Consider the following 18,428-nt stretch of genomic DNA (forward strand, 5'->3'; position numbering starts at 1 on the left):
AGTGTTTTAAAGAAAAAGCCAAGTTTCTGGAAAATTCAGACATTAACATTTACCTGTCTTGCTAAAGAGTCCCCAACTTTGAATAGTCAGACTGCTTTGATTAGTGTCTAACAATGTGGTGATACAGAACTGCCTGCTTCCTTTGAAAATTAATGAGTTCTGGGGACATTGGTTTCTAATCAGGTACTTTTTGATAGCTCACCACAATACTATTGTTGAACCAAAGTAAATGTGTTTTACACTATTTGTTCCGCAGAGCTGCGGTGGGTTGGCACCCTGCCCGGGATTGTTTCCTGCCTTGTGCCCTGTGTTGGCTGGGATTGGCTCCAGCAGACCCCCGTGACCCTGTGTTCGGATTCAACGGGTTGGAAAATGGATGGATGGATGGATGTTCCGCAGAGGAAATTGGCATGCACCATTGTTTCACTGATCATCATGTTGATCTATGCAGAGATTGAAGCATTTTTATATATTTCTGGGTAAACGAGAATAAAGTAGAACAGAGAAATATGGTCAGACACTCTGGACTGCTGCCTGCTTCTTTTATCTTTTTTTCATCATATCGCTGTGGCTACACCCTGTAGCAACAGTGGCTTGTACCTGGCCCAGGTTCCTCTGGGCCTGAGGCTGGTAACAATGATGTACCCGTGGCTAATACAGTGCACCCGGTCCTTTTATTGGCACAGTGCTGAAGTGATCTCAGAGTTATGAGGCTTGCCATGTATGCAAATGATGGCCAACAGGAGAGCAGCAGCACTAACAATAGGGTGGAATTGATGAAGAAAGTAAAGTGTTCCACACAGGAAAAAGAAAGGGTATCAGGGCTTGATAGGCTCCTTGATTTCACAGACTAATGTCAACATGCACCAGTCTGAAGCCCCCCAACTCCTGGGTATCATATACTAAAATAAACATGCTCTGATTTCCAAGCGTGGCACTCCCACTCTCAAGTATGTAGCCCCCCTATTTCTTAATATCCGATACTAAAATAAAAGCACTCTAAACTCCAAGGGGGATCTCTAGACTAAAATGTCATGTAAAATTTAATGGCGCATCATGAGGGGGGACAGGACATTGACAAAACAGAATTACCTTGATTATGGTTTTACTTCAACTTTGGCCGAAGAAGTGGGGGTTGGGGGAGAAGTGTCTGGATGCAGCAGGAGAGGAGGAAGGTAAAGAGAGTGGAACTGAGAGTAGGAACTTTGAATGTTGGCAGTATGACTGGTAAAGGGACAGAGTTAGCTGATGTGATGGAGAGAAGGAAGGTTGATATATTATATGTGCAAGAAACTAAATGGAAGGGGAGTAAGGCCAGGTGAATAAAAATTGTTCTATCATGGTGTGGATAGGAGGAGAAATGGGGTAGGAGTTATTCTGAAGGAACAGGATATCAAGAGTGTTCTGGAGGTGAAAAGAGTTTCAGACACAGTGATTATTATGAAGCTGGAAATTGGAGGTGTGATGATGAATGTTGTTCGTGCATATGCCCCGAAAGTTGGGTTTGCGATGGATGAGAGAAATTTCTGGAGTGAGTTGGATGAAGTGATGGACAGTGTACCCAAGAGACAGAGTGGTGATTGGAGCAGTTTTCAGTGGACATGTTGGTGAAGGGAACAGAGGAGACGAGGAGGTGATGGGTAGGTAAGGTGTCAAGGAGAGGCATGAAAAAGGTCAGATGATAGTGGATTTTGCAAAATGGATGGACATGGCTATGGTGAATACGTATTTTCAGAAGAGGGAAGAACACAGGGTGATATGCAAGAGTGGAGGAAGATGCACACAAGTATATCCATATTACTAACCGAGAATGGTACACCGGATATGGATGCAGGGACCTGCCCGTGGACGCAGGAGACATAGTGCGCAGGCGCCACACAAAGCCCCCCTCCCCAGAGTGAAACGGGAGAGATTACGAACGTGCGCAGGCGCCACACAAAGCCCCCCCTGCCCCAGAGTGAAACAGGAGAGACTACGAACCGTCTGACATGCCGCAAGCAAGATAAAGCGAGGTCAAAAATAAAAGACAGAGTAGGAAACAAAGTAAAACGTCATAAAGAGGTTAAAGAACGGGGCCAAACACATGGAGAGCAGGTTACAGATGATGAAAACTGGAAAGCAAAAGCTTCAAAAAAACCTAGGCACGAAACACATGCACAGCGAGATACACAATATAAAAGCAGAAAAAACGACAGTTAAACGTCCACACCACACAGCGGAGGCAGACCCGGAAGGTGCAGGCGCCTACATCGCGCGGGAAAGTACAAAAGGCAAAGGCGCCTACACAGCAAGGTAAAACCCGACATAATACGGAAGGCGCAGGCGTTGCCGCCATATTGTGAGTGGCACTACTACGTAGTGAAGGCGCAGGTGTCCCCACCATATTGTGCGTGGCACTACTGCGGAGTGAAGTTAGGAATAATGTGCTGCTTGGGATCGTACAAAACGCCGACCGCGACCCACCGTCTGAAACTGCGGAGGCAAAGCAGGCATGGGTTCACACCGAACGAGCTCGACTGACGGATATACGCCTTCAACGCGCGTCTCAAACCGCAGAAGCATGGCAAGCACGGGTTCAAAACAACGCAAGCTCCTACAACGCGCGTCTGAAACTACGGCTGCTCAGCGGGCACGGGTTCAAAACGCCGGGGGTAGGCGAGCGAAGCGAGCAGGTTGCGGAGCCCCCTTGTTACATCCTATTCAGGAGGATCAATGTGAAAGAGATTGAAGACTGCAAAGTGGTAGCAGGGGGAAAGTGTAGTTGGGAAATATAGAATGGTGGTTTGTAAGATGACGTTGGAGATCAAGAAGAGGAGGATAGTAAGGGCAGAGCCAAGGATCAAATGGTGGAAAATGGAAAAGGAAGACTGCAAGGCTGAGTTCAGGGAGTAGGTAAGACAGGCAGTGGGTGGCAGTGAATAGCTACCAGACAGCTATAGCAGAAGTATTAAGGGTGACAGCAAGAAGGGTGCTTGGTGTGACATCTGGACAGAGGAAGGAGGAAAAGGAATCCTGGAGGTGGAATGGGGAAGTACAGGAGAGTATACAGAGGAAGAGGTTGGCAAAGAAGTTTGAGAGATGCAGAAAGCAAACAAGAGTACAAGGAGATAAGGTGTAAGGTGAAGGGATGTGGCAAAGGCTAAAAAAAAAAAAAAAAAAAGCGTATTATGAGTTGTATGAGAGGTTGGATACTAAGGAGGAACTGTACCGATTGGCGAGACAGAGGGATTGAGCTAGGAAAGATGTGCAGCAGGTTAGGATGATAAAGAATAAAGATGAAAACGTACTCACAAGCGAGTAGGGTGTTTTGTGCAGTTGGAAATTGTACTTTGAGAAGCAGATGAATGAAGAGAATGAGAGAGCAAAAAAGGTTGGATAATTTGGTGATAGTGAATCAGGAAGTGCAATGGATTAGCACTTCAATGGATTGAAGAATGGAAAGGCTGTTGGTCCAGATGACATACCAGTGGAAGCATGGAGGTGTTTAGGAGAGATGGCAGTTTTTAACCAGATTGTTTAATGGCATCTTGGAAAGTGAGAGGATGCCTGAGGAGTGGACAAGTGTACTGGTACTGATTTTTAAGGATAAGTGGGATCTGCAGTGTTGTTGTAACTACGGGTTAGATAAATTTGATGAGCCACAGCATGAAGTTATGGGAAAGAGTAGTGGAAGCTAGGTTAAGAAGGGAGATGTTGATTAGTGAACAGCAGTATGGTTTCATACCAGGAAAGAGCACCACAGATGTGATGTTTGCTCTGAGGGTGTTGATGGGGAAGCATAGGAGGAGGCCAGAAGGAGTTGCATTGCATCATTGTGGACCTGAAGAAAGCATATGACAGTGTGCCTCGAAAGGAGTTGTGGTATTGTATGAGGAGTGACCGAGAAGTAAGTAAGAGTTGTACAGGATATGTACGAGGGAAGTATAAAAGTGAGATGTGAGATCTACTGTAGGCATGACAGATGCATTCAATGTGGATGTGAGATTACATCAGGGATCGGCTCTGAGCCCTTTCTTATTTGCAGTGGTGATGGACAGGTTGACAGATGAGATTAGTTAGGAGTCCTTGTGGTCTATATTTGCTGATGACATTTTGATCTGTAGTGAGAGTAGGGAGCAGGTTTAGTAGACCCTGGAGAGGTGGAAATATGCTCTAGAGAGAATAGGAATGAAGGTCAATAGGAACAATACAGAATACATGTGTAAATGAGAGGGAGGTCAGTGGAATGGTGAGGATGCAAGGAGTAGAGTTGGCAAAGTCAGATGAGTTTAAATACTTGGGATTCAACAGCACAGAGTAATGGGGATTGTGGAAGAGAGGTGCAAAAAAGTGCAGGCAGAGTGGAATGGGTGGAGAAGAGTGTCAGGAGTAATTTGTGACAGATGGGTATTGGCAAGAGTGAAAGGGAAGGTCTACAGGATGGTAGTGAACCAGCTACTATATGTTATATGGGTTGGAAATGGTCGCATTGACCAAAAAATAGGAGACAGAGCTGGAGGTGGCAGAGTTAAAAATGCTAAGATGTGCATTGGGTGTGACGAGGATGGATAGGATTAGGAATGAGTATATTAGAGGGTCAGCTCAGGTTGGTCATTTTGGAGACAGAGAGTTGAGATTGTGTTGGTTTGGATATGTGCATAGGAGAGATGCTGGGTATATTGGGGAAAAGGATGCGAAGGACAGAGCTGCCAGGCAAGAGGAAAAGAGGAAGGCCTACGGGAAGATTTATGGAGAGAGAACATGCAGGTGATGGTTGTAACAGAGCAAGATGCAGAGGACAGCAAGATATGGAAAAAGATGATCAGCTGTGGCAAGCCCTAAAGGAGATGGTTTTACTTTACCCACTGAACAGGATGGTATGTGGCGTGAGCTGCAAAACAGGCGCAGCATTTCCCTTCCCCATTGCATTTTGGCAAACAGGAGGGGGCGTGAAATCTTCAGTTGTCCCCAGGCTCTGAAAACCCTAGCTAGGCCTCTGGTGGCACTGTTGGCATTGTGGGGCCATAGCACTTTGTCCACCAGACATTGGAATGTCCTGTGTGGTTAGGTATTGAGCTTGGCCGAGCTGCTCAAGGAGGTTGTCTACTCGTGGCATCGGGTAGGCATCAAATTGGGAGACTTGATTAAGCTGGGAGAAGTCCTTGCAGAAGTGCCAACTTCTGTCCGGTTTAGGGAGCAAGATGTTGTGGCTGGGCCTAAAGGCTGAAGCCTTTTTTTGATTACCTCCAAGTCCAGCATTCGCCTGATCTCAAGCTCCACTGCTGCGCATTTTGCCTCAATGACCCCAGGTTGAGTCACAAGGTCATGCTCACAGAGGTCTGCCCTACTATTTCGCTAACCACCTCCAGGATAGACCAGATAGCTTCCTCGAGCTCTCATTGTTGAGAGGATGCCAAATCGGGGCTGAAGGTAAGGTTAAATTTCTGAGCAAAGACGGAATGGTGCTGGCTGGAGTAGGGATCTGGTTCTCTGTCCTTCCACGGTTTCAGCAAGTTTACACGATATATCCGTTTGTTCAGCTGACAATTCATTTGTTTAACCAGATAGTTGACAAGGCCTCTCCTTAAAATTGCAAGGACCTTGCCAGTGGAGTAGTAATTTTAGAGTGGGAAGGAGACTGTGGCCAGGAGGTGGAAGTGAAACCTGTTTGGGTTTTAAGTGGTCTTTCCTTCCTGTGATCTGTAGGGGCGGGAGAAGAGATGTTACTTTACTTACTGAATCAGTCCATTGACTGCCTCTCATGGGCACGTGTGTGACTATATAATATATAAATAGTGTGTGTACACGGTCTATGACATATACACATTCCTATTACAGTAAATCGGACATACGTTTAACTAGGACACAATGCAAGTAAGATTCAGGGCAAATACTAAGAGTGCAAGAGAGCTGGCTGAATTGTAGATGTCAAATGAAAGTGCCATTAACGGACACTTGGACATAAACCCAGCATATTCAGGCTTAAAAAGAACACCTAAATAATAAGACTTTATGACCAACACACTCCAGACTCCACCTTATTAATCCACCCCTCTTTCACCCACCTGCCCCTCTCTTCCTCATTTATTGTGTATTGGCTTTGAATCCAATATATCTAAAAGGTGTTGAAAGATCAGGAATTAAAGACTATTTTAAGATATGTGATTCATTTTCTCCCTTTGTGGAATTCTAGCTACTGTATAAATATGCAAACTGTATCGCAGACCTTTGCTTCTGTATACACATGTATATATGTGTATAATAAACATAAATATATGTGTGCTAAACACTTGGACAAGTCGCACCTGATGTTTACCACGCTGTACGCCCACTCAGGTCATTAATTTGCACCTATTAACTGTATCCTGTAGCAGTTTATGTAAATAGAAATTCGAGTGAGCCAATTTTGGACAGAGAATGTACTTTGTCAGCGTTTTTAAACTGTCACTGTCATGACATCTGACTTCTGCAGTCCATTACCTAACAACCTGCAATTGCATCTGTGCTCAAAATGGCATTTAGGAGATATATATTTATATATACACTGCTAAAAAAATTAAAGGATTGCTTTTTAATCAGAGTATAGAAATAAGTCAATGAAACTTCTGGGATATTGATCTGGTCAGTTAAGTAGCAGGGAGAGGTTGTTAATCAGTTTCAGCTGCTTTGGTGTTAATGAAATTCACAACAGGTGCACTAGAGGGGCAACAATGAGATGACCCCCAAAACAGGAATGGTTTAACAGGTGGAGGCCACTGACATTCTTCCCTCCATCTTTTCTGACTTTTATCACTAGTTTTGCATTTGGCTATGGTCAGTGCCACTACTGGTAGCATGAGGCGATACCTGGACCCTACAGTGGTTGCACAGGTAGTCCAACTTCTCCAGGGTGGTACATCAATATGTGCCATTGCCTGAAGGTTTGCTGCGTCTCCCAGCACAGTCTAAATGGCATGGAGGAGATTCCAGGAGACACGCAATTACTCTAGGAGAGCTGGATAGGGCCATAGAAGGTCCTTGACACATCAGCAGAGCTGGTATCTGCACTTTTGGGCAAGCTGGAACAGGATGAGCACTGCCAGAGCCCTACAAAATGACCTACTGCAGGTCACTGGTGTGAATGTCTGTGACCAAACAATCAGAAACAGACTTTATGAGGGTGGCCTCAGGCCCCGACGTCCTCTAGTGAGCCCTGTGCTCACTGCTCGGCACCATGGAGCTTGATTGGCATTTGCCATAGAATACTAGAATTAGCAGGTCCACCACTGGTGCCCTGTGCTTTTCACAAATGAGAGCAGGTTCACCCTGAGCACATGTGACAGGCGGTAAAGGGTCTGGAGAAGCCGTGGAAAACGTTATGCTGCCTGTAACATCATTCAGCATGACTGGTTTGGTGGTGGGTCAGTGATGGTCTACAGGCTAGACAATGGCACCTTGACTGCCATTAGGTATCAGGATAAAATCCTTGGACCCATTGTCATACCCTGTGCTGGTGCAGTGGGTCCAGGGTTCCTCCTGGTACATGACAGTGCCCAGCTTCATGTGGTGGAAGTACGCAGGCAATTGGAGGATGAAGGAATTGATACCATTGACTGGCCCCCATACTCTTAGCAGCACCAATCCTGTGCTATAAAATATTCTGAATCCCAATTGAAACTCATTAATGAATATTTGTGTGCTCCAGAAAAGCCTGTAGCTGGGTACCCACAAGTTTTTCTGGAGAGAAATGGTAATTTGGAAACAGGACGAAAGCTACTAGTAAACAAATGATTAAGGTTTGCCTTTTTTAACAGGGGTTGAGTCACTGCATGCTTAAAGCACATAGGAACTGTCCCCATCTGCAAGGAGCAATTAACAGTTGACAGTATAGGGCCACTTACATCAAACACACCTTTAAAGAATCGATCAGGCATAAAGTAAAGAGGACAAAATAAGATGGCTTCATACATTTTTCGTCAGGTTCAAAAGAGAAACTGGCTGAAACTGATTAAGGACAGCAGACTGTATGACACCCACCGAAGGATCAGTAAATATATGAAATTTTCAAATTCAGAAATATAAAAAACAGTGGACAGTACCAATGAGAAAAAAATCTATGAGGCCAGTAAATTTTTATAAAATCAGAATTTCACAATATACACTGATACAAAGTGCTGTCCCCATGAAGTAATACTGCATACTGCAGGTACTTCACCCTCGTGCTTGATAAGTGCTTCAGTCTACTGGCTAGTATATTGTCAAAGCTAGTCAAAGAATGAATGCTGACCTCTTATAGTGAGGTTCCTTGAGTAGGAACGGGACCAAAAGAGGTGAGACTTATGGGAGTCAGGAGAAAATGATGTTAGGATACATCAGTGGTACCTTCCTCCACTGTAGAGGCAAGTAGAAAAGAAATGTTAACGCCTTTGTTACTCTTGTTTCCCATGAATCTTGCCTGTTCAGAGCTCCCCAAATTTGCATCTTTGAGAATATATAGTTGTGTTTCAGTTACGATTTTATCATTGGCTCAAATGTTTTCTGTCTTTTGAATATTCTGTAAAAAGTCCTTTTTAATGTTGTATGATTTAATTTATATTTTAATTATAATTTGCTGATTTTAAATATTGTTAGTTTTGTGGTGTTTTGCACTTCTAGTTGGCTTCATTTTGTCTTATGTAGAGCCTAAGGAGGCAGGACCAGCTAATTATGAAGCTGGGCTACAGTACCCCAGCAACTATTTAAACAGAGTCTGAAGTTCTCACTGTGTTCCTTATTTTATTAAATTCTCTTTGTGAGTAAATATTTAAATATAATTAACTTTTTCTTTTGTTTATACTTTGGACAAGAGGTTTATAATTTTGGACATTTTGGGACTCAGATACTTCAAGGCTTTATAAAGTTCAATCTTTATTTTTCATCATTGATAGGATTCCAACTTTCTTTGGGATTAACAGCCAATCTGGTAAAGATGCTGTGATTGTAGCAGGTCTGCGGTTTAGAAAAAGAGTGCCATTTTAATAAATACAGGATTTAATTGGTCAGCTCACTGTCATTGGATCATTGTGCTCACGCAGCTTCAGAGGTTTGGTTGAGTAATTGAGGTGAGACGCACCTGCATGTGAGGGTGCGGTCTGTCTCAATTACTTCATCAGCTTCCTGCATATGCAATTGAGACATTGCCCCCATGGAGGCATATAAAAATGCCGACACCAGAAAAGGGGAAAAGAATTGGAGATAAATGAAAGAAAGAAAAAAACAAGGTTAAGAAAAGAATGGAGAAGGTACGAGGCAGAGAGATCTGGTGCAAGTTAGTGAAGGAGAGGTGGTGAATGCAGGCAGCCAGGAGGAAAGTACCTAGTGGATTGTGTAACTGGCACTCAGGGGCTGATGCCCACTCCAGTTGAGTGACCTGGGACCTGGAGTGGCAGAAGTGCTGCTCGAGTTGGAGCAACTTGCCAAAGAGAGGCAGTGGGGAGTGAGAAGGTCAGAGAGTTGTCCTGTGGGTGGTACCATGGACGGACCGCAGGGGCGTGAGCCTGGCAGCATGTATTGGAGGCTTGATGGGGTTGTCCTGCTGGGAGCTAGAGAGAGCTACAAGGGGCCCGAACCTAGCAGCATTGTGGAAGTGTAGATTGGGCGCCTCCTTGGCTGTAAGAACCCGTTAGGGTTAAGCCAAGGAGATGGCAGCTCTTTAAGGAGTACACCCAGGCTCATGGTTTTTAAGGACGGTTTCCTGCCATGTTTTAACCTTGTTTTAAAGGATTATTTGAGTTTTTTAACCTCGATCACTTTTTTATTGGATTATTTATTGAACATTTTGTTGCACTGTACTTGTGGACACTGCTTTGATGTTGCTTTAATAAAAGCACTTTTTGCACCCTTCCCTTGCTTTGTGTTGTGTCCTCATTTGCCAACTCATCTGGTTACATTATCAGAACGTGTCAGGTTCAAGATGCTCCCAAAACAGAAGTGGGTGTGTGAAACTAACATGCACCATCACAAATGCATCTTAAAACTTTTTTACCAATAGGAAAAAATACAGTATACATTTGTGTGTGTGTGTATATTATATATATATATATATATATGTGTGTGTGTGTGTGTGTATGTATATATATATATATGTATGTATGTGAGGTTTACTTTTCTTCTTAATAAAAATTTTAAAGCAGTACTTCGCCACTGCGAAGCGCGGGTATTTTGATATATATCAAAATATATCGCGTCATCACGCCTCCCACGTAAGCACGTGAACTGACCCGCTGCCGTTTGCAATGCCATATTCGCGAGATACAAGTTTAATGAGAAGACACGAGGTATAAACAACAGTTTGGATCACTTTGTAACAGAGTTAAAATTGCTGTAGCGAGAAACTTAACTGCCGGGTCTTAGCTAACATTAAATAAACCCGTGGACATCGCAACATCACACAAGAGAGTGGCTCACGTGTGACTGAACGCAGCAAGAGTGATCACTTCGATGAATCAAACCTGTTCAAAAAACACATTACACAATTGATAAGGTACGAAAACAATATGAAACCAATTGTGGATTTGCGTACAGCCACTGAAACTTTGTGATGGCACGAGACTTCAGGTCACATGTCTGCAAAAGAACCTCATTGAGGCAACTATTTTTACTGGCGGTGGCTCAGGGGAGAGAGTTTTTATTCCTCGCATCCCCGTTATACCCTCTGATCTCCCATTTCAATTCAAACGCCTCCAATTTCCACTAAGGCTCTGCTTCGCAATGACAATAAGTCTCAGGGACAGACCCTACAAAAGGTTGGCATTGATTTGAGGCAGGACTGCTTTTCACATGGCCAACTGTATGTTGCATGCTCAAGAGTAAGCTCAGCACACAGCTTGGTCATATTACAACCGGAGGGGCGAACTGACAACATGGTATACAGAGAGATCCTTAACAAATAATTACTGATTCATTTTCACTCAGTTTAAAAAGGTTTACTTTTCTTCTTAATAAAAATTTTAAAGCAGTACTTCGCCGCTGCGAAGCGCGGGTATTTTGATCATATATATATATATATATATATGTGTATATATGTATGTATGTATATATATATGTATATATATATGTATGTATATATATGTTGTGAGAGATTAAGGCCTCCGTGACCCCTTGAACCCTCTGAGCAGACGTCAGACACCATATAAAAGTCCAAATATAACTTTTATTTAGACTTATATGTGCAATCAATAAGTAATCAATAAATCAATACACAATACCACCACTCCCAGACACGTTGCCACCCTACCTCCCAGTTCAGCTCGGCGTACTGGGCTTTCCCATAGTCCTTTATACTCCCTGACCCGGAAGGGGTTCCTGGCACAACCCACAAGTCCGTATTCCTTCCGGGTCAGGGTAAACAGTCCTTTTCTTTAACCCGGAAGTACACCGTTTCCTCCTGTCCTGGGATTATGACGTACTTCCGGATCATAGGGCATATAAGAGTCCCCGGGTTTCCCTACAGCGACTCCTGGTGGTCCCCAAGGCATCCAGCAGGGCTGCGCATAAAAACTACATAGTCCATGAGTCCCTGCTGGAACTCGGGGCATGTCCATGCTGCAGGGAAAGCTCCACCTGGCGGCCTGGGGGTATTGGCCGGAATGCCAAACCGGCCACATATCACAATGTATGTATATGTATGTATATATATGTCTATGTATGTATATATCTATACTAATAAAAGGCAAAGCCCTCACTGACTGACTGACTGACTCATCACTAATTCTCCAACTTCCCGTGTAGGTAGAAGGCTGAAATTTGGCAGGCTCATTCCTTACAGCTTACTTACAAAAGTTAGGCAGGTTTGATTTCGAAATTCTACGCGTAATGGTCATAACTGGAACCTGTTTTTTGTCCATATACTCTAATGGAGGAGGCAGAGTCACGTATCGCGTCATCACGTATTACGCCTCCTACGTAATCACGTGAAGTGAAAACAAGGAAGAGATTTACAGCACGAGTCAAACGCGGGAACGAAGGTAAATGACATTAATTGTTGAGTGTCTTTTAATACTGTGCAATTGTTGAGTGTCTTTTAATACTTTGTAAGCATACATATTAACAGATGTGCAATTAAACGTGTGCATTTACGGGGTGATTTCTCAGGCTTAAAGCTCGAAGTGATCACTCGAGTGAAGGCAGCTTCACAAAAAAAACAGATCCTTAAACTGTTATTGGTAGATTTTCACTCAATTTAAAAAGGTTTTCTTCTTAATAAAAATTTAAAAGCAGTACTTCGCCGCTGCAAAGCACGGGGATGTATATTATATATATATATATATATATATATATATATATATATATATATATAGATATATGTGTATGTATGTAGATATGCATATATGTGTATATATATGTAGATATGTAAATATGTATATATATGTGTCTGTATGTGTGTGTGTGTATAAATGTATATATATATATATATATATATATATATATATATATATATATATGTGTGTGTGTGTGTGTGTGTGTGTGTATGTATGTATGTATGTGTGTGTACAGGAGAAAAGCAATCTTGCCTGAAATCAATGGCAACCTTTTGTAGGTGTATGAACTTAATTTAAACTTTAGGTTTACGCGGTGCTTTCTTTCCGAAGTACCTGCACTCATGAATATGTCTGTATGCGTCAGTCGCTCAAATCCCCGCGGTTCGCACCGGCGAAGTTCTACTTTTAAATTTTTATTAAGAAGAAAAGAAAACCTTTTAAAATTGAGGTAAAATATACAAATAACAGTTTGTTAAGGATCTGTTTTTTTTGTGAAGTTGCCTTCACTCGAGTGATCACTTCGAGCTTTAAGCCTGAGAAATCACCCCGTAAATGCACACGTTTAATTGCACATCTGTTAATATGTATACTTACAAAGTATTAAAAGACACTCAACAATTAATGTCATTTACCTTCATTCCCGCGTTTGACTCGTGCTGTAAATCTCTTCCTTGCTTTCACTTCACGTGATTACGTAGGAGGCGTAATACGTGATGATGCGATACGTGACTCCGCCTCCTCCATTAGAGTATATGGAAAAAAAACAGGTTCCAGTTATGACCATTATGTGTAGAATTTCGAAATTAAACCTGCCTAACTTTTGTAAGTAAGCTGTAAGGAATGAGCCTGCCAAATTTCAGTCTTCTACCTACACGGGAAGTTGGAGAATTAGTGATGAGTGAGTCAGTCAGTCAGTGAGTCAGTGAGGGCTTTGCCTTTTATTAGTATAGATATATATAGATATATATATATAGATATATATATATATATATATATATATATATATATATATATATATGTGTGTGTGTGTGTATTTATGTGTGTATATATATATGTTGATATGTGTATATATGTATATATATATGTGGATGTGTATATGTATATATATGTAGATATGTGTATATATGTATATGTATATATATATGTTTATGTGTGTGTGTGTGTGTATGTGTATATTATATATATATATATATATATATATATATATATATATAAAAAAGACAGCAACACTCATAACAATGACAACACAATTACATTGACAATCATGTTACGTTATTTTTAAAATCCTTTTCTTTTTCATAACCTCTTTAACACACTACTTCTCCGCTGCGAAGCGCGGGTATTTTGCTATTTATCTATTTATATATATATATATATATATATAAGGAGAGTTGGGATCCGAGAGACTGTGCTTGTGTGGTTGTGGAGGGATGGAGAGTTAAGGCGGGTGTTGGAGTCACGTGATCATCTCCCCTCCCATTCACCTCATTTCATTCACTTCATTTCGCTCCGAGCTGAGCTCCACAGCTGGCGCGGTCTTGCTGTTCTTGATTTGCTTTTCACATGGCCAGCTATACGTTGCATGCTCAAGAGTAAGCTCAGCGCACAACTTGGTCATATTACAACCGGAGGGGCGAACGGACAACATGGTATACAAAGAGATCCTTAACAAATAATTATTGGTATAATTTCCCTCAGTTTATTATTTAAAATTTTAAAGCAGTACTTCGCCGCTGCGAAGCGCGGGTATTTTGCTAGTATGTATATATATGTCTATGTATGTATGTATATATATATATATATATATATATATATATATATATATATATATATATATTTATATATACACTAATAAAAGGCAAAGCCCTCACTGACTGACTGACTGACTCACTCATCACTAATTCTCCAACTTCCCGTGTAGGTAGAAGGCTGAAATTTGGCAGGCTCATTCCTTACAGCTTACTTACAAAAATTAGGCAGGTTTCATTTCGAAATTCTACGCGTAATGGTCATAACTGGAACCTGTTTTTTGTCCACCTCCTCCATTAGAGTATATGGAGTAAAGTATCGCGTCATCACGCCTCCTACATAATCACGTGAACTAAAAACAAGGAAGAGATTCACAGCACGAGTCAAACGCGGGAACAAAGGTAAATGACGTTAATTTTTGAGTGTCTTTTAATACTGTGTAAGCATACATATTAACACATGTGCAATTAAATGTGTGCATTTACAGGGTGATTTCTCAGGCTTAAAAGCTCGCCTTTTATTAAAAAAGTAAATGCAAACTGTTTTCATTCTGAAGGGCACAAACCACGTTGGATTTTGTAATAATAGTTGATTAGTAAGGTCTATTAAGGGATACTTACAGAATGATTAGTAATGCCTGTGAATGACGATGCAAGTAGGAGAATGGGCGTGAACTAAAGAACGAGTAGTAACATGTACAGTAAATGTCTCTAAAGTCTGTCTATTAAAAAGTTTTCATATCTTTCAATCCTGTGTATTGATTAAACTACGAACCTAACAAGATCACTACATGGTGTCAGAAGTGGCGGACTGGAAGAGGAATGTGAAGAAGAGGTTCAGCTTTTGAACGAGTCTCGTGTCTGTGAGCAACCCGAAAACGTGGTCAGAAAGCGCTAAGACGTTCTAGCAAAAGAGAAAAAAAAATATGGAAGGATTACAGCCCCCACCAAATCTCCAGTTAAAGGGAAATGTAGCTGAAAATTGGAAAAGATTTAAACAGAGATTCGAGTTGTATCTTGCTGCGATTGAAGCAGATAGGAAAAGTGAAAAAATGAAAGTGTCTATGCTTCTACATGTAATTGGCGAAGAGGCGCTAGAGGTGTATAACAATTTTCAGTTTGAAGAAGATGGAGACAATATGAAATTGAACAAAATTGTTGAAAAATTCGAAGCGTATTGCAACCCAAAGCGCAATGTGATGTTTGAGCGTCACAAGTTTTTTTACATGTTTCCAGAAAAGCGGCAAAACAATAGACCAGTATGTGATGGAATTGCGTAATAGGAGCTGTTCTAAGAAGAAACCGTCGAGACATCAAAGGACCAATAACCTCTAATCAGAACAGTAACACCAGCGAAACAAATATTAACGAGGAAACAAGTATAAATCAGGAAAGAACATCTCAACTGCAAACACAATTAACCAGAAGATCAAAACGTCAAGTAAAACCACCAGAACGACTCATTGAGACATGTTGACGATTAAAGGAACATTTTCAATTAAGAAATGCTGAATTCCTTTAACAGTTGTGCTTTTTATACATGCTGGATGTATGCCTGAAATGTTCTGGATAGTTCAGTTGTTTGAAGTGATAAAGTTTATCGAAGTAGCATTTGAAATGTATAACATTACTAAGCTTATAAGTACTGCCTTACTTCTCTTTAAGAAAGGAAGGTGTAATGATACTTGATTTAAACGATTCCATGTCTTGGTGGGTTTGCGTAGCTTATTGTCAATATCTTTACACCTGTTTTTAAGACTTAATGACTGAAACGGGCTTTCACGAAAAAAGTTAGGGCTTTGCTACAGGATACACCGTCCACAAGTTAAGGAAGTAAAAATAAAACTATATATTTCTGTTTTATTTAAACCTTTTAAGTTAGTATGCATAGCCCCATTTGGATGTTTTAGTTTTTTTTTTTTCTTTCTTCGGTAATATTTAATCTCCTTAAAGAAAAAGAACATATGCATTTTACTTTTTTTGTATCTCTTTAGTAAAATTTTAATGTAAAAGGATAACCAGTATTTAAACCTTTTATGTTACTTTATAAAGCTATTTTACACAATGTTGAAAAATTAATAAGAAAGCTACATATTTTGGCAGCTGCTGCTTTAATTTTCTATGAAATGAAAAAAGCTCTCCAAGAGAAAACCTCAATGAAGAAGAAACAGTTTGCACTATCTAAAAAGGAGAAACCCTCATTTATAAAGGTTTGCTGCAGATGACTTAACTGAAAATAAATGAATAGTTCCTATGTGTATAATACATATTTATCTATTTTACTTATGCCTTTATTCCAGCAACTTGCAACATCTGAAGTACAATTTGTTACATTACTTTTGTTTTTTGCAGCACAGACAGGTGAAGTGATTTCCTCAGGGTCACACAGTGGTGTCAGTACCAGGATTTGAACTGAGAAGCTCCGGGTTTGCTGAAATATTACTGAAGAAAGAAAAAAAAACGAAAACAGGCAAATAGGGCTATGCATACAAATGTCCATCCATCCATTATCCAACCCGCTATATCCTAAATACAGGAGCCAATCCCTGCCAACACAGGGCACAAGGCAGGAAACAAACCCCGGGCAAGGTGCCAGCCCACCGCAGGGCGCACACACCCACACACACCACGGACAATTTAGAATCGGCAATGCACCTAACCTGCATGTCTTTGGACTGTGAGAGGAAACCGGAGTACCCGGAGGAAACCCAGACAGACACGGGGAGAACATTCAAACTCCACGCAGGGAAGCGAACCCGGGTCTCCTAACTGGCACCTTTCACTGCGCCACCATGCCGCCCGCATACAAACTTAAAAGGTTTAAATAAAACAGAAATATATACCTTTATTTTTACTTCCTTAACTTGTGGACGGTGTATCCTGTAGCAAAGCCCTAAGTTTTTTCATGAAAGCCCCTTTCAGTCAATAAGCCTTAAAAACAGGTGTAAAGCTAACCTTGCAGCACCGCTATTCAATTACACTTGCCTAATGCCACTCCTAAGGGGAGATACTGTTGGATCTGGGCATCCGTCAAAGCACCAACCACAGGCCCGATTAGAAAGCGGGAAGCGGTGATTTGTCGTCTCCCTCCCATGTAACAATCACAGCCCGTGTTACAACACACTATGTAAAGTATATATGAAGAGGATGGATGGATGGATGTATATGTGTGTGTTTATGTATGTGTGTATATGTATGTGTATATATATGTTGATATATTATATATATATATATATATATGGATGTGTATATGTATATACTGTATATATGTATATGTAGATATGTGTATATGTAGATATGTACTGTATATATATGTTTACATAACCTGTTTAACACACTACTTCTCCGCTGCGAAGCGTGGGTATTTTGCTAGTATATTTATATATCGATTGATTGGCTGTATTATCTGTCCTATCGAGTCAGTATTTTCACCTTTTTCTCCACAACAGACCGATGCAGAGCCCACATCACTACGGATGCCGCACCGGTCTGCCTGTCTATCTCACGCTCCATTCTTCCCTCACTCGTGAACAAGATCCCGAGATACTTGAACTCCTCCACTTGGGGCAGGATCTCAACCCCAACCCTAAGAGGGCACTCCACCTTTTCCCGGCTGTGGACCATGGTCTCGGATTTGGAGGTGCTGATTCCCATCCCAGCTGCGAACCGATCCAGAGAGAGCTGAAGATCATGGCCTGATGAAGCAAACGGGACAACATCATCTGCAAAAAACAGTGACCCAATCCTGAGTCCACCAAACTGGACCCCCTCAATGCCCTGGCTGCGCCTAGAAAGTCTTTCCATAAAAGTTATGAACAGAATCGGTGACAAAGGGCAGCCCTGGCGGAGTCCAACTCTCACCAGAAATGGGTTTGACTTACTGCCAGCAATGTGGACCAAGCTCTGACACCAGTTGTACAGGGACCGAACAGCCCATATTAGGATGTTCGGTACCCCATACTCCCGGAGCACTCCCCACAGGATTCCCCGAGGGACACGGTCGAACGCCTTTTCCAAGTCCACAAAAAACATGTAGACTGGTTGGGCAAACTCCCATGCACCATCCAGGACTCTGCCAAGGGTGAAGAGCTGGTCCACTGTTCCATGACTACGATGAAAACCACATTGTTCCTTCTGAATCCACATACTAGTTTAAGATGGGGTGATGTGACAAGACGCGACAGGGTGCAAACACAATAAACAGCACTTATGTGGCCTCGCTACAACAGTTTACCATATTTTTTAAATTAAAATGTCACCAAAAAAATAACTCAATTACCATAACCATCCCCCATGGATCAACAGAATTAATCTGCTAAAAATATATACAAAAAAAAATTGTATATACAACCTAATTTGACTGCTATTCCAAAATATAAGATAAAAATAAAAAGTCTATTGTTATTGTAACCAATAATAAAAT

The 18,428-nt window shown here is 41.5% G+C and overlaps 1 protein-coding gene across 1 annotated transcript in view; it reads right to left on the reverse strand.

The window, feature by feature from the left end:
* Nucleotides 1-18,428, reverse strand: part of myripb (myosin VIIA and Rab interacting protein b) — a 602,328-nt gene that overhangs the window by 229,136 nt on the left and 354,764 nt on the right.

Source organism: Erpetoichthys calabaricus, chromosome 6 (assembly GCF_900747795.2).
Source record: "Erpetoichthys calabaricus chromosome 6, fErpCal1.3, whole genome shotgun sequence".
In the NCBI taxonomy this organism is placed as follows: domain Eukaryota; kingdom Metazoa; phylum Chordata; class Cladistia; order Polypteriformes; family Polypteridae; genus Erpetoichthys; species Erpetoichthys calabaricus.